We start from the raw sequence: 26,344 nt of genomic DNA on the forward strand, positions 1-26,344 counted from the left end.
TAAATAATTATTTTATCATTTTTTCATAATTGTTTTTTCTTTTTTTTTTCTTTGTTTTAATCCATATATGCATATGCTTTTGTTTTAAATTCATATAAATTCATATATGCATATCATGCCCGTTACAAAAATCTTTTTTTCTTTTCTCGTTTTTGTACGCCATTTTTTCCTTTCTTTCTTTGATAGTTTTTGTTTTTTTTAGTTTGTTATATTATTATTCTTATTTGATTTATTTATATTATTATTTTTTTATATGAATATAACATTTTATTTAATATTAATATCATTCTCTTAAGTGAATGATAATTAATCATATACAAAATTATTCTCCGAAGTGAATAATAATTAATTATAAACATAATCATTCTCTGAAATAAATGATAAACATAATTATTCCTTTAAGTGAAGATATAACACCATAGTGCTAGTATCATAATTTTATTTACATTCTCAGCAATGACTATATAACTTTAATAGTTTATTTAAATTATTTTTACTATCTTAAAAAAAATAATATATTTTATTAATTTCCTGAAGCAAATTGACTGATTTATTTATTTATTTATCATTTTAGTTATTATTCTTTCTTTTATGTGAATTATTAACATTATGATTCTTAATTATTTACTTACTTTTATTTATAGAGCCATCATTTTAAATTTGTAAAAGTTTGAATTTTTCGCTCTTAATTTAACCGGCAAAAATTATTTAGAATGGGCGCTTAATGCTAAAACCCACTTGGAGATACCATAAAAAAAGAGGTACAATCGTCAAGCAAAGATAAGGCTAAGGCACTAATTTTTTCTACGGCATCATCTTCATGAGGGGTTGAAAGTAGAATACTTGACTGTTAAAGATCCACAAGAACTATGAAAAAATTTGAAAGAGAGATATGAACACCAAAAACCTGTTGTCTAAAGCTCGTTATGAGTGGATACACTTAAGGCTACAAAATTTTAAAACAGTCTGTGATATTATGCACTTTTCAAAATAAGTTCTCAACTGAAATTGTGTGGCCAAAATATCACAGATGAGAACTTAATGAAAAAAACTTATTCCACATTCCACGCTTCCAACGTGTTCTTGCAACAACAGTACCGTGAAAAGGGTTTCAAAAGGTATTCTGATCTAATAGGTTGTCTCTTATTAGCAGAACAAAATAATGAACTATTAATGAAAAACCATGAAATCCGTCCTACTGGCTCAACTGCTTTTCCTGAATGCGGCATTTTGTGAACATAAAAGAAATCACGATCAAAATATTGGTCGAAACCGTGGCGTGGACATGGACGTGAGCATGACAAATGGAACAATAGTGTTCCTACCCATAATCAAAAGTGGAATAAACATGAAAAGCATGCTCCGAGCAACAATCCACAAAATGTGAAAATTTTGTGCTATCGATGCAGATTAAAGGTCATTGGTCGCGTACATGTTGTACCCCTGAGCATTTTGTCAACCTATATCAAGACTCTATCAAGAAGAAAGGACAAAAATAAGAGACTAATTTGACTATTCAAAGAGATGAAGTTGAAGCAAACGGTGTTGAAACGAATCTGAAATCCACCAATGATATCTATGCAGACCTTGATGATTTCCTTAACCTTTGATTTTGGTGGCCCAAGCAATGATATTTCTTTTGATGGTGTAATTTTCTTTTTAGAAGAACATTAATAAAAAAAATCTTTCATTTTAGATCATTTTTAGTTAATTTTTTTATTGTCTTTCTCCCTTTAAATGTAATATCAAGTTTCTTTTTAAATATTTTTTGGATTTTTTTCATTAATGATAATATTTTATTTTTTGAAATGAAGATATGGATATTTGATGAGCGAATATTTTATACACTTTTTGACATCATTTTCATATAGTTTTTAGTAGTTTTTATTTAGTTTTTATTAAGTTTTTATAGGTTTTAGTGTTAAATTTACATTTTTGGATACTACTATGAATTTTTGTATTTTTCGACAATTTCAGGTATTTTTTGGCTGAAATTGAGGAGTTGGAGCAGCAGTATGATTCAGAGACAAAGAAAGCACTGCAGATACTATCCAGATCTGACCGGCCTGCATTCGGGAGAGCTTTTTTGGAGCTACAAAAGTTTAAATGGAGCGTTCTCAATGGCTATGGAAAGCTGACTTTCAGAGCTTTCCAAAAATGTATAAAAGTCCATACTTTACTTCGGATTAGAAGGCCCAAAACTGGCATTCAACGCCCGCTATCTAACCAGTTCTGGCGTCCAGCGCCAAAAAGGGAATCCAGGCTAGAGTCCAACGCCCAAAAAGGTTCTAGTATTAGAGTTCAATGCCCAAAGAAGCCTAAGCACGTGGATTTCATCTTATCTCAACCCAAACACTCACCAAGTGGGCCCCAGAAGTAGATTTTAGCACTAAATAGACTGTTTTACCCTTACTAGTCATTAGTTTAGTATTTAAAGTAGAAGATCACTATTTGTTAAGGATCTTCAGCCTTATTTTCATTTTCATCATTGTATTTTACTTTCAGTATGAGTTTCTAAACATCCTAGGTTGAGGGGCAGAGCCCTGCTGAGTCCTATAAATTAATGAAAGTATCACTGTTTCTCTTCGATCCGTGTTTGATTAATTCTAAGATGTACATTCGTTCTTCATTAATATGAATGTGTTGAACTGGCATAAGGTTATCACATTTTACATGGGTTCAGAGTGCATCTTTCATCAGACAATGATGAACTACCAGCTTGAATATACGTCTCTCAGACAGCTAATCCATGACTTTGTTAGGGACTTCTCGAGACACCAGTTTAGCCGAAGTACGGGGAGATTCGGGTCTCTGTGGTAGAGGCTAGAATCTATATAAGTAGCATTCTTTGATCCAGAAGATTCGACCTTGTCTGTGGCATTTTGAGTAGGATCATTAAGGAGAATAGCCTGCAGGAACTTCACCCTCAATCAGAATGGATCCGCACTAAACCTGGGGTTCAGATCTAGAGAAGTATTGGCAGTTGCTCAAACCAGTGTTAATCGCATACAGCCTGTCATTGAAGAAATCACTCACAAGCAACGGAAGCAATAATAGCAGAGTTAATTCAGAAAGACAAAGCAACTCCAATCCTCAACTATATTCCTATCGCTCTTTTCACAGTTTACACAACTTCTGAGTTTTAATTACTCTTTTTTTCTTTGTTCCATTTAACTTCTTATTCCTGCTTAACATCCAAATATTTGATTTATAAAATAATTTATACAATATTAAAACACGTTAAATTCTAATCCTTCTAATCTGCCTGACTAAAACTTGCAGGATAACCATAACTTGCTTCAAACCACAATCCTCGTGGGATCGACCCTGACTCGCTCAGCTATTACTTGGACGACCCAGTGTACTTGCTGGTACAACAGTACGAAAGTGTGGGGATTCGTGCTACCAATATTTCTCATGCTTTGCTCAAATTCAACAATGAAGAAGTATGTCTCGCTGACAGTGCTTTAACACATACAATACTTAGAGACAAAAGACATTTTGTCTCTCTTGTTACAAAGGAAGCAAATGTAAGTACGATTGCAGGTAGTACAAAAATGGTTGAAGGCTTTGAAAGAGCTACTATAGTATTACCTAAAGGAACTAAGTTCTTCATAAATAATGCACTAGTATCAAGTATGTCTCATAGAAACTTGCTATGTTTTAAAGATATCCGCCAAAATGGATACCATGTAGAAACTACAAGAGAAGAAAACAATGAATATCTTTATATTACAACTATGAGATCAGGAGAAAATACGTGTTGGAAAAACTAATTGCTCTTTCTTCAGGTTTGTACTACACCACTATTAGCAATGTGAAATTACATGCCATAGTAAATCAGAAATTTACAAATACAAGTATATTTACAATTTGGCATAACCAGTTAGGTCATCCGAGTTCAATTATGATGAGAAGAATCATCGAGAATTCATCTGGTCATCCTCTAAAAGAACATAAAATCCTCCAATTTAATGAATTCTCATGTGCTGCATGTTCTCAAGGAAAGTTAATTACAAGACCATCATAAGAAAAAATTGGGATCGAATCACTATTTCTTCTACATTTAAATATTTCATGGTTTTAACAGATGCATCCTCACGATGGCGTTTGCGAGATTGTTAGCTCAAATAATTAAATTAAAACTCATTTTCCAGACTATGTTATAAAGGCAATATGCCTTGATAATGCTGGTAAATTTAGGTCACAATCATTTAATGATTATTGTGTGTCAATTGAAATTACTATAGAAGAGCCTATTGCTCATGTACACACTCAGAATGGTCTAGCAGAATTATTGATTAAACGCCTTCAGTTAATAGCTAGACCATTACTTATGAGAACTAAACTACCCATTTCAGCATGGGAGCATACTAGTTTTGCATGTTGTAGCACTTATACGCTTAAGACCAACAAGTTACCTAAAATCCTCCCCTTTACAACTGGCTTGCGGTCAGAAGCCAAATATTTTGAATCTTAGGATATTTGGATGTGCAGTTTATGTCTTAATTACTCCACCACAACACACAAAGATGGAACTCCAAAGAAGATTGGGGATATATGTTGGTTATAAATCCCTATCAATTATAAAATATCTTGAAACTACGATTGGTATAAGGCAAGATTTTTTTATTGCCACTTTGATGAAATAAAATTTTCAAAATTAGGGAGATAAAATAAGTAGTTGAAAAAGAAAATTACTTGGATTACATTGTCATTATTACATTTAGATCCTCACACTAGGCAATGTAAAATAGAAGTACAAAGGTTAATTCATATGAAAAATATTGCAAACCAATTGCCAGACGTATTTACTGACCTAAAGAGAGTAACAAAATCTCACATTCTAGTTGCAAATACACTAATAAAAACAAGTATTTTGAAAGGTCAAATTGTTAGTACAAATGAAAGCAATCCATACCTAAAGTATAGAAGACCAATCGGTTCTAAGGATAAAAATTTTCGTAAAAGGAGAGAGATAATCAATCATGATAGTCACAATATGGAGGAAAATACTCAAAGGGGATCCGAAGACATAACTATCGATGATACCTCTGAAGAGATTCAAGTACCTGAAAATGAAGAGATCTCGATAAGTTATGTCACTATTGAAAAAATATGGGGGCGAAAGAATACTGTTGTTAACAATATTTTTGCTTATAATATCGCTGTAGAAATAGTAAAGCAAGATGAGGACCATGAATCAAAATCTCTCAAAAAATACAGACAGAGAGATAATGGGCCAAAATAGAAAGATGTAGTTCACGCTGAATTAACTTCACTTAGAAAACATGAAGTTTTTAGTCCTATAGTCAAAACTCCTGAAAGTATAGAACCAGGGGGATACAAGTGAATTTTTGTGCGTAAACGAAATGAGAAAAATGAACTAAAAAGATACAAAACACGATTAGTAGTATAAGGGTTCTCACAAAAATCCAGTATTGACTATGTGGAAACATATTATCCTGTAGTGGATTTAATAACATTAAGATATCTGATTAGTCTGAATGTGCATGAAAAACTTGACATGCGCCTAATGGATGTTGTTACAGCCTATTTATACGGCTTAATTGATAAAAAAATTTATATGAAAATCCTTGAAGGACTCAAAGTGTCTGAACTCTGAAGCATACAATAATTCTCCGGAGTTTTGTTCAGTAAAAATTCTTGTACGGATTAAAACAATCTAGGATTATGTGGTATAAACGTCTCAGTGAGTACTTTTAAAAGATGGATATAAAAATGACCGTATATGCCCATGTGTGTTCATAAAAAAAAATCTAAATCTAAATTTGTTATGATTGCAGTATATGTTGATGATTTAAACATCATTAGATCATCTGAAGAGATTCCAAAAACTATGAATTATTTAAAAAGAGAATTTGAAATAAAAGATCTTGGTAAAACAAAATTTTGTCTTGGTTTACAAATTGAACACTTGAAAGACGGTATATTCATTCCTCAGTCAACTTATACTGAGAAACTTTTGAAAAAATTTTACATAGAAAAAACACACCTATTGAGTACTGTAATGGTGGTGAGATCAATAGATATGAATATAGACCCATTTTGACCATATGAAAATAACGAGGAGCTCCTTGGTCCTGAAATACCCTATCTTAGTGCTATTGGTGCACTAATGTATCTCACTAACAATACAAGATCAGATATAGCTTTTTCAGTAAAATTATTATCAAGATTTAGCTCCTATCCAACTAGAAGACATTAGAATGGTGTTAAACATATATTAAGATATTTCTAAGGATCTGTTAATAAGGGTTTATTTTACTCCAATGAATCAATATTTCAATTAGTTGGATATGCAGATGCAGGTTTTTTTTTTATTTACATAAAGGCAGATCATAAACAGGTTATCTATTCACATGTGGAGGCACTATATCTTGGCACTCAATAAAGCAAACTAACTGCAACATCCTCAAATCATGCAAAAATATTAGCAATTCATGAAGCAATTTAAGAATGTGTTTGGCTTAGGTCAATCACCCAATATGTCCACAATATATGTGACTTACCTGTGAAGAAAATGCCAACAGTCATACACGAAGATAACTCTGCTTGCATACATTAACTAAAAGAAGGATACATCAAAGGAGATAGAATAAAGTACATTTCACCAAAGCTCTTCTACTCTCATGATCTTTAACAAAGTAGTGATATAGACGTTCAACAAATCCGTTCTAATGATAATTTAACAGATATTTTCACTAAAGCACTACCTACTTCAACATTTGAGAAACTGGTATACAAGATAGGAATGCATCGACTAAGAGATATCAAGTGATGTAATTATCGGGAGAGTAATACGGGCAGTACTCTTTTCCTTAACCATGATTTTTATCCCACTTTGAGTTATTTCTAGTAAGGTTTTTAACGAGTCAGCTACCTAACGTATTACAAGACAATGTTCTCTTTTTCCTTCACTATATTTTATTTAGTAAGTTTTTTTTTTAAACGAGGCACTAGTCTACTATTATTACTAGGGACATCCAAGGAGGAGTGTTATAAATATATTTATTGTGGATGTCCTAGCGAGACGTTGGATCCTTGGCTAAGAGTTGGGCCATTAGCTAAGAGTTGGACCCTTGGCTATAAATAGCCCCTCTTATATTCTCTAATGTATACTTTCAATAATAAAATTACCTATCATTCTCTCTATTCTCTCTTCTCCTTTCCTCAAACCCTAATCCTTATTTTCAGGTTTTTAGGGGTATACAAGTAATTTCACAATTCACAAATATTTTTTTGACGTTTAACGTTAATAAGAACTAAATTGAAAAAAAAAATGTATAGGAACTCAATTGAAAAAAAAAAAGTATAAAGACCTAATTAAAAATTTCGCAAAACTATAAGGATTAACAAAATAATTAAATTTTAAATATTTTCAACAAAATAAATTTAATATAGAATAATTTATTTCAATAAAATAGTTGGCAACTAAAATTACACCATTGTTCTAATTTTAATTTGATTACATGCTTGTTCTATTTTAATCTATATAAATTAAATTAATTAAGTTTAATATGTAAATTTACATATAAAGCGAATCACTGTTTTAATTTACTTGTAAATTATCGAAGTAAATAGATCGAATTTACTTAGTTCGATTTAATACGATTGAGAGAGAAAAGAAAATTGAATTTACTTTCTTTGAATTTACTTAGGTCGAGTGAGATGGGAAAAAGATAGGCTTTTGTTTAAGTCACACACCATACACTAATACGCGTGCAACCTATTGGCAAATTGAAGAGCTCTATTTATTTATTGTTTAAATAACAAATTAAAGATTTTTATTTATTTTTTTATTAATAATTTTTCGCTTCTTAATTCTATGGATGTTACTTTGTTATATTATTAAATTTATGAGTTTATTGGGGTGTTATTAAGTTGTTAAGAAAAAATTATTTTATTTTTTAATATATTTGACAAAATTTTACTAGTAAAAATAAAATATTAAAAAAATCACTACAACAATATAGACTATTTTTTAGGATTATTATGTGTCAAAAAAATTAAAATTCGTCAAAAAAAAAAAACAAATTTTAACACTATTTTAACTGTTAAAATATGTTAATAAAAGTTTTGTCAAAAATAGTATTTTTGACATATAAGTAATTGTAAAAAAAGTTTAAATCTTATTTTGATAAATATTGGCCGTCAAAAATAATTTGTTAGAAAAATTTGAGAATATATTTTTTGTGATACTTATTAATCGTCAAAAATACTATTTATTTTGACACTTATTGATCATAAAAAATTCTCAACAAAAATTTTTAACAAAAAATGAGATGAGATCTTGAATCTGAAGAATAAACTGAGATGTTGAAGATGAAAAATGAGTAGTATAAGATTTTGAAGATGAAGAATGAGTAATATGATCCTAAATTGAGAGTAGTGTGATGCCAAAATTGACGGAGCTCAACGAAGAAAAAGAATAATGGAGTAAGTTGAAAATAAATAAGTGTCAAAATTGAGGAGTAATTTTCTACAATCAAATTATTCATCAAAAAAAAACATAGAAAATTTGACATTTGTGATATTTGTCAAAAATATATATTAATTTTTACACTTAACTATGGCCATTAAAAAAAATCATGTTAAAATAGCTCTCTTTTCTTGTAGTGAATATTCATCTTTTAGAAATTATAATTTATATATTTTTAAAAGATCTTTTTTATTTTAAAAAATACTTTTAACATTATAAATAAATAAAAATTAATTTTATATTGTCGTACCTAAAAAAATAACACTACAACAAATTCGGTTTGAGGCAACTCTTTAAAAACGTTGTCTATAATAAGAAAAAGAGATGTCTTTGATCAAAAATAACACTTTTTGACAAAACGCAATGCTTTTTGGGGGTTGGCTATACGGCCGTTATCTTTGGTCTAAGGCAACGTTTTTTTGCATCAAAGAGAATCGTTTTCGTGGTAACATTTAAAAAACGTTGCCTTTTCTACTAAAAAAAACAACTTCATATAAGGATTGTCTTGGAGGACCAAAACACAACACATAAAAATTTACTTTATTGCAACACTTTTTATGAATTGTATTTTCTAATATATAAAGCAACACTTGTATAAATTTTTTAACTGACTTTTTCATATATCGAAAGCAACACTTGTATAAATTTTTTTGATTATTCTTCTGTGTTGCCTTTTTAGATATCTATAGCAACACTAATCTAAATTTATTTAAGATTGTCTTTTTAAAAGGATATATAGCACACTTTAATAAAATTTAACTATTTAAACTAAATTTAATAGATAGAAAAAAATAAGCTAATAAGCTAATATATTGCATATATATTAAATTAAAAAGTTGTTTCAAATTCAACTAAGTAAATTTTAAATACATATACAGTTGGCAATTCAAATAAAAATACACATAATTAAACAACAACAAAAAAACATAATTTTTCATGAACTTTGACACACAAAAAAAAAAAAGTAAATGCCCAATTTCATCAACTTTCGTTTTCTTCGTCAATTCTTTCATAATGCCATTGTTAGGATTGATTTCTATATTCTTCTTGTTAGACATGTAACCAGTTATACCGTTGTCTCTCAAGGCCCAAGCTTTCATAATCCTCTCCAGATTTGCAGTCTAACCATACTCACCAGTAGTGACCAAACAACAAATAACCTATTAACCTAAAGTCCTAAACGTCTTTGTATCAAAAATACCAACCCTACAAAATTCTGAATCAAAGTAAATATGCAAAAGCATCATAAAACAGTAAATCCAAAATAAGAAAATTCTTTACATTTTCCTACCAGCATCATAAAAATTGAACATGTATTTATTTAAAATTTTATTTATCATCAATTTAGTAATTTTATTTAAAAAACTTAACAAGCTTTAATTTCTGACAAAAATATGAATAAAAATTGACTCGGACCGTGTGTTAAATTGTTGTCGTCGTTAGCATCGTCAATTATTGGAGCTGGTAGTGGAGAACGGAGAGAAAAGATTTGTGCGTGGGTGTATTATTGGCTTCAGTAGCTTAGTAATTTAAGGCTTAAGGCTCTTTCAATTTTAAATGAACTGTGAAACAAATTTTTTTTTTAAGTTATTTGATAGGGAAAATAATTCGAAGGAATATGATTAAAAATTTCTTTCTAAAATTATTAATTATAAACAATTTTAGGTAATCTTTTATAAATGTTATTTATTAAAATTTTTGACAATTCTTATAAAATGTTGTATTTTTATTTAGAAGTGTTGTCTTAAAATTTTTATATTGCAGCATTTAGTAAATGTTATTTTAGATATTAAAGACAACTATTTTTATAGGTAGTAAAAAATTTTGTTATCTTTGCCATACTCAAAGACAATTTGTTAAAAATGTTATTTTTGCCTATCTAAGACAACTTTTGTTAAACGTTGCTTTGAATAAAGGTTACCTTAAACAAAAAATATTATAATGAAAATCCAAAAGAAACTTAAACTTTTGGAGTAATCGTCCGGAAATTCAGACAATTAAATTTTACTAAATTAGTTTTGTTAATACCTGAGATATTATAAAAAATATTTTTTTCATAAAATTGGATTTTTTATTTTATATAACATATATTATTCTTTTTTATTTTAATAAAAAATATATATAAATAAAATATAAAAATATTTTTTATTTATAATGTTAAAAATATCTTTCTTCAAAAGTAAAAAAAAAATATTTTCACTATTTAAATTTTGCTAAACACATTAAAAATAAAAATATTTTTTATTAAAAAAAATATTTTTCTAAAACAATTTAATAACATCCAAACAAACTCGTAAATCTAATAATACAACCAACATAACATACTGTTTTGTCGATTTTTAGCAAATTAATGGTGGTTCGATTTTAATGATTTAGGAGCGAAACCAACTCCTCTTTTGCGAGTACCAATTTTCTAGAAGTGCATCAAATATCCTCGAAGTAGACAAAATTAGAGGAAAAGACTGAAAAGACAACAAATAAATAAAAATTTTGAAAATAAGAATGACTAGAATCGAAATGGTTTGCATTAAATTTAAATAAAGCAATAAAATGCCTTCGATTATATCAAAGGACTTTGCGTTTTGAAAATAACAATACGAAAATGTAAAATTGAACAAGAAAATTAAATGTTACTTGAAAGATAAATTTGTGAGAAAAGTAAAGTTTGCAGAAAATATACATGAAAAGTAAAAACAAGTGAAAGGAATCCTACAGAAAATTGACTCAAAGTAGGCTCAGAAATTCGCTGAGATGTGAGTGTGCGTGAGTAATTCTTAAAGCAAAGTTTCAACTCTTGTATCTTCGAACCTTCTAGTATTTATAGTCATTTCTTTAACCGATTAATTTAAAATGACACTCCCTCATGTGCGAAAATGTGGGTAACTGTTCCCACTCTTTTGCCTAATCATGTGACAGTTGTAGAATAATCTTCGATTTTAAAAAAACTTCGATCTTAATTACTCAAGTAACTTCTCGATTTATTGAGCTAATTGAACTCTTATTCAATGTCTCTAAATACGCCTCCTTCGACACCAACTTCTCTTCCAAATGCTTACTTAATAATTCAAACAACCTTCCCTTTGAATTCAATTATTTTTTACTAACATGTACGTAAAATTGAGAAGAGCAAAAATATTAATAAAAAAATTAAATAGAGTTCTTTAATTTTCTATTTAAACAAAATTAAATAAAACTCTAATTTGTCAATAACTTGAGTAAATTCGATTTATGTGTGAGTTTATAAATTTAATTTAATTAATTGATTTATGTAGATTAAAATAAAATAGGCATAGTCACAAAAATAAATAAATAAATAAATAAAATAGAAGTGTAACCAAACTAAAATCAGAATAATAGTATAATTTTAGTTGTCAATCATTTTATTAAAATAAATTACCTTTAAATATACAAGTTACCCTTTATATTTATCCTTTATAAAAAATGTCATCACTATATTTGGCTTAAATAGTCATCACTTCAAATACCATGGTATAAAGAGAATACAAATGCAATCTATAAACTAAAATTTACCCATCGTTTGTAGAGGGCAAATTTCTATCCCAATTTGACAATCTTGATCTCACTTTGTCTATAATTTTGCCAAATGTATATCTCTTTGAATTTTAAGCAATTAATAGAACCAAAACGATAAAGATCCCCTTCCAGGTCAACAACTCGCATAATTTTTTGGATGGTTTCAAATAACTCCCAATATGAAAAATGCAATCAACGAATATATGACGAATAAATAGTAAAATTAGTTCTTAAAAAATTATATAATTTTTAATTTAATTTAAAAAAATTAATTAAATTTATTTTTTTAAATATTTTAGTTTAATCACGTTAATATTTTTATAATTTAATGTTGATGATATTAATAAAAATTGACATGGTACATTAAATTATATATCAGTACACTTATTTATATTTTAATTAACAATTAATATGATATTTTACTCAAATCAGTAGCTAAATGATAATTAACAATTAATATGATATTTTTATAAAATTTACTCAAATCAGTAGCTAAGTGATAAATTCTAATTTCAAAATGTTGTATATATATTTATATTTTAAAATTTTATATAAAAGTTAAAAATTTAATCAAAATATTTTTTTTAAAAAAGAATTGAAGATAAACAAAAACATTATTAACTCCACTTATCACAATCCTAAAACTCTAACCAAATTTTGTAAACAAAATACAAAAACTATAACCAAACACCATAATAAAAACTAAACAAAAACAATGAATTTCATTGACACAATATACCGTAATTACTTTCATAATCCAAAAAATTAGTTAATGATAAACTTTGAGGTACCAAAAATGTTTAATCATCAAAAACAAAACTCTAAGACTAAAATCATGGCCATTTTTTCTGCCTTTCTATCAACTCCACCAACCATAAAAAATACAGAAAAGAGAGCAAATAATTCAAGTTTAACCCCACCGTGACTCTCATTGTTCATACGAACTCCAGAAGACCCCATGCCACCACTGTCAATCCCTCCTAGTACATGGCTTGTACTGTATGGAGTGGTGCTGGTGCCGGTGTCGGTTTCCGTGCTGGTAGTGCCATGGGTTGGTTCCAATGGAAGTGCCTTATTGATGGTGTGTGTCTTACGTATTGTACTGGTTTCTGCAACACTACATAAGAAATTTTTAAACAGAAAATTTTTTAAATAATCCATTGATGGTGTGTTTGTCTCGCGAACAAGTCTTACTAGATGCTTTAATCGACGAGGATGATGAAGGCTTCTTTGTCTTCTCCTCAGCGACGTCAAAACGGAAGTGATAGAGAGAGTCTTATGAGAAAAACACAGTCTCAGTGTTACTAAGAGTGGATGGAAGTGAGAGAGAATGTGGTCAATCTTACTAATTGAAATAGGGACTCTAAAATAACATCATTTGAACTACTGTCTCTCACTAAAAAATGATGTCGTTTCAATGCTGACCTTTCAATTAACGTGCCAGTGACCTGTCACTTAACGTGCCAGGTTAGTTTTCATTACTAACATAACTAAACTAAAATTATTGTGGAGATGAATTTAATTAAAAAATTTGTTTAAAGATCAAATTAGAAATGGTACAATTTGTCAAAAATTAATTTAATCATTTACTTAATATATGGCCAAAGAGACTGATTGGACAATGAAATAATTTGAAATCTTCATTAGTATCATTTGGACAGAGTCTTAATTTGATCATGTGAACTTAAATATATATTTACTTAATACAAAAGTTTTTTTTTTAAGTTCAATTTTCAATACAAAAAAATCATTTAAAAATGACATGAGATACTCAAACAGAATAACAAAGAATAAATTAAATTTTTATATTATATTTAATATAAAATGTCTATAATTAAATTTTAGTATTATATTTAATTTAATTTAAAATCACAATAATAAATATTTTTATAATCAAGTTAGTACAAATCTAAAACATAATATTGGACTTCCACCATTTGGCATTTTGGATGATTTTGTTCTTTTAAAAGGAATTAATATACCTAGAATGTGCATTCTTACCATTCGTTTTGGTGTATGAGTCATCCGTTAAGTTTGCGTTAGAAATTTATTTACTCACAAGTGGGAGGCTTGTTCGCAACAATAATTTAAAACTAAAATAGTATTTCCGCAGCCAGGATTCGAACCTAGAAATTCAACATTTGACATCTTCCAAAGTGGCGTTGTGCTGTGGTAATGCAAAGTAAAATTTAAATAATGAATTTGTGAATTAGTGATTTGTAATTTATGAATTATATCATTTAGATTAATTTGAGTGGCACTCGTACCTAGAATTTTCATTTGAAACATAGAAGTACCTAACTAAAAGAACTGATAAATATTTTTGATGATTTAGAATATTAGATTAGATAAATTAGTTCTTAATCTCTTATCATTTTCTCTTTATAAAAAAGGGTATATTTTGTCACTAAATTTATATTGTGTACTAAAATTTGTGTTATGAGTATTTTGTTAGTTGAAAATTAGTATTTTAAATATGTATTTTTTTTAATTTATGTTGTATACCAATTGTTTTTTATTGTATATCAAAATTTTTGTACTATAATTTTTAAAACATATAAAAAAAAGATGATGAAAAAAACGGCGATGATTATAATAATAAAAGAGAATGAAAAAAAAAATCAAACAAGAGAAGAAAACGTTGAAAAAGAAAAAAAATATTATGACTAAAATAATATAGAAACTAAGAAAAATCAAAATTATTTAAATATTTTTCTTAATTAAAAAAAACAAAATAACAGCATAAAGACTAAAACAATCAAAATTATTTAAATATTTTTATTAATTAAAAACAATAAACTCTAATTTCATTCTCCTTTTTCCTTTTTCCTTCTCTCTAAGAATCATCATCAGAATCGATTGAGTTTAATAAGGAGAGTTCTGACTCTTCCTTGTTCTTTACTTGTTGACAAAATCGATTGTGTTATGTTCTATCCATCTGTAAGAATTGATGCTCTATCTATCAGCCCTAAAAAAGATTCAGCAGATTAGATCTAAGAAAAATCAAGAATCAAAACTTGATATGCATGCCCTGGAGCTAAATTGTTAGGTCGACCTTGGTTATCTTCAGCACTAGACACCTCAAAGTGAAAAGGCCATTTTTTATCTTGTTTATCCTCCTCTCTATGGCAAGACTTTTAGCATCATAACCTTCCTTTGGAGGCACCCTGGTCCATTTTGTTTTATTTCTTTTGTCATTGCCACAATAGGAACTCAAGATTTCTCGCTGCTTTCCTGAAGTTTCAATGTATTTAGGCCTTTCAGTTTTGCCGGAGAGAGGAATATGGTTTGAGAGGAAAGACAAGATGGAATTAGACTTGAAATTTGAACAGTTGAGTGAGAATATTAAAAAAAAAAGATATTATTAAAATTTTATGCTCTGTTTTTACAAATTTTAATTCTTTGTGTTTTTTATTTTTTAGAAATATTAAAGTGATTGAAATTTTTTTCATCTAAAAGTTTCGGATTCTAGTCTCACTCTTAACTTAAAAAAAATTGTGTTTTAAAATTAAAATTTTATTTTAAATAAATGCAATATTTAGTATAATTTCGATCTTTAAAAATAAACACTATTTCATAAATTCTAGGGGTTAATAATAATGCATGACAATTTTATGCTTCATATTACGTAACTTTCATCTTGACTACAATATCATCTCAATTTCTTTCGCTAAAAATAATAATAATATTGGACTTCAACCCTCTGGCATTTTGGATGATTTTGTTCCTTTAAAAAAAACTAATATACTTAAAATGTGCATTGTTACCATTCGTTTTGGTTTTTGAGTCATGCATTAAGTTTGTGGCCTTGTTCGTCGTAACAATAACTTAAAACTAAAATCCATAACAATAATTTAAAAACTAAAATAGAACTTCCGCAGCCAGGATTCAAACCTGGAAGTTCAATGTCAGATACTTTCCAAAGTGCTACTGCGGATGTTGTGCTTTTGTAATGCAAAGTAAGTTATTAAATAATGAATTATATTATTTAGATTAATTTGAGTGACACTGCCATTCAGAGTTTTCATTTGAAGCATAGTAGTACCTAACTAAAAGAACTGATTGATTTTGGATGATTAGAATATTAAATTAGATAGATTAGTTCTTAATCTCTTATCATTTTTCCTTTATAAAAAAAATGGTATATTTTGTCTTAGAGAATTTATATTTAGGCATGTATGCCGTGACGCAAATTCTGTATGTGTTGTGCATGGGTATGGAGATGGGTGTTGCTAAATATGAAGGTGAGATATTTTTGTCTGAACTATTAAATGAAGAAATTGGACTGGGCGATTTCTTTGTTAAAAAAATTTTGAACACAAATCGGATAGTCCGATTTCTGTGGAAGGAAAAATCGGAAGATTCGATTTGTACTTTTAATTTTTTTTTTTATTTTGAAAGCAAAAATCGGATGGTCCAATTTCAATATTAAATTTTTTTTAATTGTTTAAAATACAAATCCGACGGTCCGATTTGTATAATGCAATTTTTTTTTAATTTTTTAAACACAAATCGAACGGTCCGATTTACTCTTGACACTACAATTACGTAAAGCACCTATACACTCCATAATCGTATCCTACACTATTTCTCCTTCCATATCTAAATTAAAAAGTGCATGTTGTCATACAGTGCACAAGTGGAAGGCTCGTTCAAAATCATAATTAAAAAAAAATCCATTCTTACCATTCGATTTGGTTTACGATAGTGACCCATTCAAAGTCTGTGTTTCATATCATGGAGCTTTTTTCGGTGACAAAAAAAAATAATAATCCGAAATTTGAAGGATCAAGTAATAAATAAATATACTTAAATATAGGGATCGATTTGTAAATATTAAATTATAGTAATTGAGAGTTTGGGACAAATTTAAATATAAGTTAATCTTATAGTCATCGCTACTATTATTCTTGCAATAACCTTTGCTTTTATACTGTTTTTTTTTTGTCTATTAGTATTATACTGCTCTTTCTTATTATTGTCGTAATTATTATTTCACTTAATTATTATTGCTGTTATTGTTTTTATTAGTGTCATTATTAACGTTACTGTTATTATTATAATATCTCTATTATCATTATTAATAATAATAATAATAATAATAATTTCGAGGGTTACCTGAAATGTTGATTTGAGTCTGGCGTGAGATCTAGATTCCTTCTGAGGCAGCGTCCGACCTGTTCGAGTGTCGAGGTGCCGTCGTCCGGATTCCTCGTGAGAAAGTAGGGGGTGGTACCTGCAAGAGACTCCGATACTTAAGTTAGCAAGGATTTTAGGCAGGTTTTAAGTAGATTAGAACATATATATACCTAAAGGGTGTTAGTGTATTTATAGTACAGTTAATAACCACCTTTGTTGAAGTAGTTCCACATTTATTGATGGATGATCGTTCCCTTTATTTTAGGAGTTTGTTGGGATCTATCTTTTGGGGAAGATAGAGATATTTAGAGAGATTCGTGGAGGCAGTTACTTGTTTGGATAAGTACAGCTGAGCTCCCTTGGTTGTGTCCGACCTCTTCAAAGAGGTCGAATATATGGTGGAGGCCACCTCTTTGGATTGGGCGTTTTCCCCTTACTGGGCTTGTCTTTTATGGATTTAGGCCACGGTATGAACAGTACCCCTGCTTGAATCCGAGTTTTACAAGAGGTCGGGCTCAAGCATTTCGTGACTTCGGTTTCGACGTGTTTTAAATTTTGAACGTTACCTCTTTAAATGAGGGGCCCACGTTTTGCGGCAGTTCCCTAGGGATTCGTATAAGTCTTTAAAGAGGGGGATAAAAAGGACTATTTTGCACTCTTCTCTTATAAAAACGTTTCACGCTCTTCTTCTTCTTCTTTCCCCATTTCAGAAAAGCTTTTGTTGCTCCCTTCTTTGCAAAAATTTTCTCTCTTTGTTTGTTTCACTATCGTTTGGGGTTTTTCAAGATTTTCTTTATCTTGATTCATTCGAAAGAGCGTTTGGTGAAGAGGATCGACCGTGTCTTTGCTGCTTGATGTGCCCTTTTCCTTATTCGAATTCTTCATCAAGGCTGGTACTGTTGACTCTTGGCTCCTTTTCGCATAACTATTTGTTGGTCTTTTTTGAATTTGTTTGCATTGAGGCGACCTTTTGGTTAATAATAGAGGTTCTTCATATTCTTGGTTTTGTTTTTATCTTTGAAACTTTTTCTTTGGAAAATTGTTGGCTGTTGTCGCTTTGTCTCCTAATAAAGAACTCCTTGGTGAAACTGATTTTTGTCATTCCTTTGGTATGTTTGAACTATGTTTCTGGAGTTTTGAAAGACTGTAGTCTTTTGTGACTTAATGAATGTGTTTATGTTGCCCCAAATGGCGTCCCTGCTGTTAGTGCAGGAGAGATACCATTTCTGCACTTTCTAGTTTTGAAAAAGATGTTTTGAAATTGTATTTTGTATTTTGGTTTCTTTTACCTAATTCGCTTTACTAGTGTCCGAGTTCTTTTGTGATGACTTGCTTATTTTGTATTTGTAGGTGTAGCTTTTATGTCTCAGTATGTAATTGTCAACATGTCATCAAAGGTCCCCTCTTCTTTGTTATCTTGGGTAGATAGTATTGTCTTTCTCCTTGTTTCTGTAGTTAACAAAGAGTATATTGAATGTATTCCGTAGACACTATAGGATATGTGAAAATTAGAAAGATTAGCGAAATTATGAGTTAGTAGTGTCAGACCTTGAGGAGAGAGTGTGCTTCCCTTATTTAGACAACTCGGAACACCCTTTTTTCTATGCATATGATTACTTTTTTACAAAATTTGGTATTAAACCCCTTTTTCCTGACTTTGAACGAACATTCTTTGGACTTGTAACGTCACTCCTACCGAGTTTCACCCGAATTCTTGGGCTTTCCTCAAAGTGTACCAATGTTTGTGCCAAGAACTTAATGTCTGACCTTCTTTTAAGGTCTTTTTTCACCTTTCTGTCCTGAACAAACCCAGATCTTCAAAAGGGAAAGTTGTCTTGGTTTTTCTTTCGCGCTGTTCAAGGTAGAAAGGTTTTTTCTATTTTTGATGAATCTTTCCATGACTTCAAAAATTATCTCTTCAAAGTCCGGCTATAAAAGGTGTCTGACTTTTCTATATGGATGAGAACGATGAACCTTCCTTTCCGTTATATTGGCAAGAAAAACCCGTAATAGTCAAGTATAGTGTAGATGCCCTAGACAAGCTTGAGAAGTACTTTGTAGACGTGTTGGAAGAGAGTTGGGGCCGGGCTCTTCACTTGGATACTAAAAAGTTCCTAGGGGACCCTAGTCAGCTTCAGTCCGAGCTAAGTAGCTTTCCGACCTTTTAGCTTTATGCTTTTTAATTTTGATTTGTTTAACTAAGGTGCCTTTTATTTTTGTTTTGCAGAGAAAATGGCTCCGAAGTCTACAGCAATGAAGCAACTACGCCAAACCAGAAAAACTGTTGTGGCCCGAAGTATCCAAGAGAAAGAAACAGGGGGTAATTCTGCCCGATCTTTCCTGAAGAAATCAGACTCGGGGACTTTGCCCCAATAAAAAATCATCCATACTTCCACAAGTCGGTTGATCCCTCCTAACTCCCCTCCAGAAAGCTTGGTTGTTCCTCCTTCTCCCTCATCGTTAGAACTTCCTCCCAAAAGAAAAAAAAACTATTGAAAAAGGGAGTATCTATGATAAAGGATTTGACGGGATTTCCTGGAGTGGAGGAAACATTCTCCCTCAAAGCTGTATTAGTATGAATGATGCGGCTATTCAGAATCATCTCCAACTTATGGCCCGAAATGAAATTCGAATAGTTGGAGTATGCACGTCCTTGGCTAAGGAGTTGCAGAAGACTCCCCTAAACACTACTCACAGCTATTTGATAGCCGCCCGAGCTGAGGTGGAGAGACTGAAAGAGATAAAGAAGGAGCTGGAGGAAGAGAAAGCCAAACTGGCGTCCAATCTGGAGAATGCTCAGTCCTTGGTAAAAATGGCCGAGGCGATTGTGGCCATGGCAGAGGGGGTAAAGAAGAGGGAGGATGAGAGTTATACCCGAGTTTGTGGGGAGAAAATTAACCTCCAGGAAGAGATGGAGAAGGCCAAAGAGAGATATGCTACACTTAAAGAGTCCGTGGTTGAGGGGATGTACGAAATGTTCAACATTGAAGGCTCAAGTCCAAGTCCTTGCTCCCGAGGTCGATATCTCTTTGTTTAGCCATGACAACATAGTGGTTGATAGGAAGATTGTCCCAGTCCCCAAGAATGACGATGAAGGACCTTTATCCGACCCGAAGTCTTTGAATACTGGGGTCGGTCAAACTTTTCAGGCTCCTGGGTTTCTTCCCGAGGTAGTTAATTTCGAATTCCCTCCTTCGCCTCTTGGTGCCATTCTTGCTGTGCCGGTCTCGGTCCATCCTCCAACCCCTCCTGCCCAAGGCAAAGACGTTGTTACTGGGGAAGATCTTAACCCATTGCTTGGCCATTCTACGTAATTCTTTGTAGTTTTTACTTTTGTGGTGTTTTGGATGGCCCGACTTGTGGGTCTTTGAACAATTTACTTTTGTAATATTTAGTAGTTTTTCGAACACTTTACTTTATAACAGTTGTAGTCTTAACATCTTTTTTGAAGTCGTATTCATACAACTTTTGAAATTTAAAGAGCCTTTCTACTCTTTAAATAATGAAGCTATGTATTTTTGGAAGTTGGAATTAGCTTTTATACAGTTGCTTAGTTTGGTGTTATACCTTAGTTGTAATATCCTACCACACAGAGTTTTACGCCTAGGATGTAAATCAAAGGTGGTGAGGTACTACGACCTCTAAAAAAATGTATATAGATATATTAAAAAAAGGGAATTATCTAGGAGTCTTGAAGAAAAAGTTAAACAAAATACCAACAGAAAAGTAATAATCCCAAGAGTAACCCAAAATATATTACCAAATACATGTTTCCCCAAGTCAGCCTCTAAGAGGGACAAAACATAATATATACAAGGTGGAGAATCTATATAGATATATAAACATAAACAAAATACAAACACCAAGTCCCAAGATAGTTCTTCGCTTCCAAGAGTCTCTAGAATGCTCAATGCGGTGCTTCGCGTCCTGCATCTGAAAACAACAATTTATGTATGGAATGAGAATTGGGAGTTCTCAGTATAGTAAAACTGCCAACGTACATAATGTATAAGGTCCCAGAAAAGTCAGAGACAATCCTAGAACTCTAACACTCAGATTAAAACTTAATGAAATATACTAAACCATAAGTTAGGGTGGTTGTCTAAGGTATTTAGGTCCTATATCCATCTTTAACCTAACACCCTGCCTTTTATCTCCTCCTAACCCTCTAAATCACCGGGAGAACAACCCTCGTCACGTCTCCACCATATGAAGGATCTCTCAGTTGCAAAGACAAACAAAAGACAAGGAAAACACAGATATAAATAGCATTTTTAGCAAATAATCAGATAGCAGTTAATCACAGATAAGCACTTAGGCAAACTAAAACAATTACATACTCAAACAAATCATACAAATGCACATGATGCATGCCTATTCTACTGGCCGTTAGCTCATATGTTGGTTACTTTACCAGAACCCGACACACCTGGTAGCTAACTCGGATATCATCTCTCTGACATGCTTCTACACTCTTCGGATATAGTGCACGTCACACTCTTGGGATATATTATCCGCCACACCCATGAGATATAGTGTTCACTACATTTTCTGGGATAAAGTGTTCCCACACTCTTAGGATATAGTGCCTGCCACACTCTTGGGATATAGTGCCCAACACACTCATGGATATATTACCCAACACACTTTCCAGGGTAAAGTGCTCCCACACTCTTGGGATATAGTGCCCACCATACTCTTGGGTTATAGTGCCCATCACACTCATGGGATATAGTGTCCGACACACTTTACAAATAGAGATAAAGTGATGCAACAAAAATAGAACAAAATATACAGTCTCATTTCACAATCACAATCATAGTCCTCATAATCACTTTCAATCATAACATAATCATTCACATTCTTCTCATCATAACACTACCTTTCAACATTCATTGCTCAAACACATAATTCTCATCATCACCATCATCATATCTCGTCATATCTCATCCGTCAACATTGTACTGTTCTCTAAATTGCCTCGTTCATCACATTCATTATCTCATCAAATAAATTATCCCCTCTTTAAACTCCTCTGGTACCAATTTTAGCTTCTTCCACTCAATAACCCTTACATCGTAATCCAATGTTTTTAGAGGTTTGGAAAACTTAAAAAATAGTGGATAGTTCTAAATTAGTGAATTTTTATCAAAACAGTGGTTTCGGAGGTTTACATACTTGTCGGAAAGGTTAAACAGTGAAAAACAGAATTTTAATGTAAAACAGGATGTTGTGCGTACGCATCATAGTATGCGTACGCACCACTTGCAAATCCTATGCACACCTCCCTCGTGCGTACGCACGAGCTCAAACGCACGCTCTAGTCTGTCTGTGCGCATGATAGCATGCGTACACATGCACACCAAAATTTAACGTTCTCTGTAACTTAGCCAAATTCAGTTTTCTGTACCTAATTTTCGACATCCATAACTCCCTCTACAAAATTCCGATTTTCACAAAATTTAAACCATTTTAAAGCTCTTGAAATTATCTTCGTTTTGAAAGAAAATCCACTCAAATCTAAAACCTGAGACTCAGTTTGGGACCACCGAAGTTGGTTAAAAATAAAGTTTTTACTAAAAGAATTCAAAACCTATATTTTCCATATTCTCAATTTTAAACCAAAGTCTCACACCCCAAAATAACATCAATTATGTTCAAACCATATCCATATCCTCTCTATCCCTTCTACAACACACCAATGTACAATTTCATCAATTCCAATCCAAACAATTCATAATCAAAACAACATTATTATTCATAATTCATCAATATATCATTATCATAACTCATATTCATTATCAAATCTCATCATCAATTTGTATCAACATCAATAATTCATCACATTCACATCACAAGCTTAATATTTACACTAGGACTCACTAAATCTTATTAAGTTTACGCAATCCAACTTATCCTACGGTCAACTTGCCTACATTTTCACGTTACATTACACATTATCTACGAGAAACCAAAATCATACCTTGGCCGATTCCTCCGTAATGCCCAGAACGTCTCAAATTCCTTAATTAACAAGCTTCAAGCCTCCACCACAAGAAATTTCAGCATCCAACACTTAACTCAAGCTTCCAACATCACTAATTTTGGTTCCAATTTACACATATACCACCTAATTCACATCATTACATCCATATTCACAAATTTAATACCTAACATCATATAATTAAAGAATTCACAAGAGTTTCGAGTTCTTTACCGTTATCCATGGACAATTAGGCAAAACCCAGTGATTACCCGTAGCTAGAGTTTACCTAAACCATCAAAATCATTCAATTTCTCAATACACAAAATCCTAGATTTTTTTGAAACTAAAAAGGGAAAGTCTGGGTGATAAAATGAAATTTTCTTACCAAATTATTTGATGGGTTTTGTAGAGAATTCCAAGATAAATACGTGGCCGCTGACAGCTTGTCAATCGGAGCACCGAATTGAATGTTATGTGGGATTGAAATTGAAGCAAGGTTTAGGGTTCTTTGATTTCACCCTTCTCCTCAATCCAGCGTGTTCCTTTAATTATGAAGGGAAGGATGCTGACATGGCATGCTTTATATGTTGGACCTTGGGATCGGTTTGGCCTGTTTGCCCATTTTTTGGCTTAAAACCTTTAAAATTAGTGTCAAAATTTATATTTTAATTATTTTTACCTTTCTAAATTATCAAATTTAATGTTTTAATTCCTTTGAATAATAATTAATTTATTGGTTAATTATTTACTAATTATCTGGAGTTTATATTAACAACTTTTTCGATGCTGTTTCTTTGCCGAATTTAAGAAATGAATTCGTTTATATGGATTTCTTTTTGAAGTTCTGACTTCGTGTAGTTAGACTTTGTGAAGTCATTTCTACACTTCATTTTTATTCCGCCTTATGATTGAGGTTAGTTTTCACGAGTTGTTTACATAACTTGTTACATTAATTTGTACCACGTTACTTTATCTTGCCGACCATTTTAGGTCGGGCAATGATTTTTGTGGTTTGTCGAGTTTAAATTAATGCATTTTATAGGAATCTTTTCTTTAAGAGAAAATGAAATTTTTATTGATGGATAAGAAATTCCTTTACATAAACCTACTACTAAGGGTTTTGTCTACCCTTAGCCGTTGTTGTGGTGCCTCGTTAAAACCCCTTTAAGGAAAAACCCTTTTTAGGAAAAAAATCTTAAGGTTGAAAAAAAGAGTACACTAAGGAACAAGGCTTACTTCCTAACTGTAGTACTTCTTTAGGTTACACGCATGGCAAGACCTCGGGAGCTCCCGTCCTTGTAGATCGGATACTTTATAGTAACATTTTCCTAAGACCTCAATAATCTTGTAGGGTCCTTTTCAATTTGCTGCTAACTTCCCTTCGCCTGACTTCTTGACTCCAATGTCATTTCAAATCAGTATGAGGTCTTTGGTGGTGAAACTTCTTTTGATCACCTTATGATTATATCTCGGGGATATCCTCTGTTTTAGTCATTCCTCTCTAATATGAGCTTATTCTCAGACTTCTGGGAGGAGGTTGAGTTCTTCTTTGTGTGCCCGGGTATTGGCCCTTCATTGTAGAATATAACCCGGAATAATTCTTCAGTGATTTCTATAGGAATCATGGTTTCTATTCCGTAAGCAAGTTGGAAAAGTGACTTCCCTGTTGTGGAATGAGGGGTTGTCCGATATACCCATAAGACCTGAGGGAGCTCGTCTGCCCATACTCCCTGTACTTCTTGTAGTCGGCGTTTCATTCTGGCCAGTATGACTTTGTTTTCCGCTTCAACTTGTCCGTTGGCCTGAGGATGTTTCACTGACTTGAATTGGTGCTTTATTTTTAAGTCAGCCACTAAATTTTTGAAGGTTGATTCGGTAAACTGGGTTCCATTATTCGTGGTGATGGAGTGGGATACTCCAAACTTTGTGATAATGTTCTTGTAGAGGAATTTTCGACTTCTTTGGCTAGTGATAATTGCTAGTGGCTCTGCCTCGATCCACTTAGTGAAATAGTCAATGCCTACTATGAGGTATTTGACTTGTCTCGGAGTTTGAGGAAATGGTCCGAGGAGATCAAAGCCCCATTTTTCAAATAGCCATGGCGAGATGACGCTAATAAGCTCTTCATGGGGGTGCAACCTGAAAATTGGCATGTTTCTGACAAGGCGGACATTTTTTAACAAACTCGGCCACTTTCCTTTGTAAGGTCGGCCAAAAGAAACCGGCCCGGATCACCTTCTTGGCTAGTGACCGGGCTCCCAAATGTTTTCACGTATGTCATTGTTTACTTCTTCTAGGACCTCCTTTGTGTTAGAGGTCGGATGCACTTCAAGAGAGGTGTTGATATCCCTCTTTTATATAGGACATTGTGGACCAACGTGTAATGTTGCGCCTCCCTTATGAGTCTTCGAGCATCCTTTTCATTCTCAAGGAGGACGTTAAATTTAAGATAATTGACTATAGGGGGTCATCCATCCTAAATTTTAATTAGATATCCTCATTACTTTCAAATTGTCATCGAACACCTAAATCATGAAAACCTGACAGCACCACACAAATAGCACACAGACACCTAAATCTAAATATCCAATACCTTAAATTTCATATCGACTCATTATCTTTATAGTTTTTACATCTCAAAATTAAAAAACCTTAAACCCTAATTATTTTGTCCAATTTACCCTAAAACACGAGTTAGATAAAAAAAGATAGAGTAATCAACAACGAAACAAAAATTAACGATATTTACTTTGGATCGTTCTATTGAATTTTTCTTTCCACTTTGCACCTTTCATGACAGGATCTACAATCAACACAATCAAATTAGTCTTTTTTTTTGTCAAATTGAATGAAACAACAAAAATCAGAAAAATGGCAATGATTGAAAATAAATACAAACCAGAATGTGAATACCAAGGTTGAAAACCTAGAGTTTGGGAGAGACTGGAAGAGAGCGCATCACACAAAATTTGCTAGAAATAGAGACTTGACCCACGACATTAAGGATGTAATCCAGAGAGAGAACGCAGACCAGCAAGAGAGAGAGAGAGAGAGAGAGAGAGAATATAGATCGAAGAGAGAAAGAGAGCATATCAACATTGAAAGAATAGCCAGACTTAAAGAAAAATACGAACTGGAGGAAGGAACACAGAATTGAAGGATTTGGATTTGAGAGTGAGAGA

At 31.7% G+C, this 26,344-nt stretch overlaps 1 pseudogene; it reads left to right on the forward strand.

The window, feature by feature from the left end:
- LOC107466893 (transcription initiation factor TFIID subunit 2-like) overlaps positions 1 to 19,500 on the forward strand; it is a 62,961-nt pseudogene extending 43,461 nt beyond the window's left edge.
- The last annotated feature ends 6,844 nt before the right edge of the window (positions 19,501 to 26,344 follow it).

Source organism: Arachis duranensis, chromosome 9, assembly GCF_000817695.3.
Source record: "Arachis duranensis cultivar V14167 chromosome 9, aradu.V14167.gnm2.J7QH, whole genome shotgun sequence".
Classification (NCBI taxonomy): Eukaryota; Viridiplantae; Streptophyta; class Magnoliopsida; order Fabales; family Fabaceae; genus Arachis; species Arachis duranensis.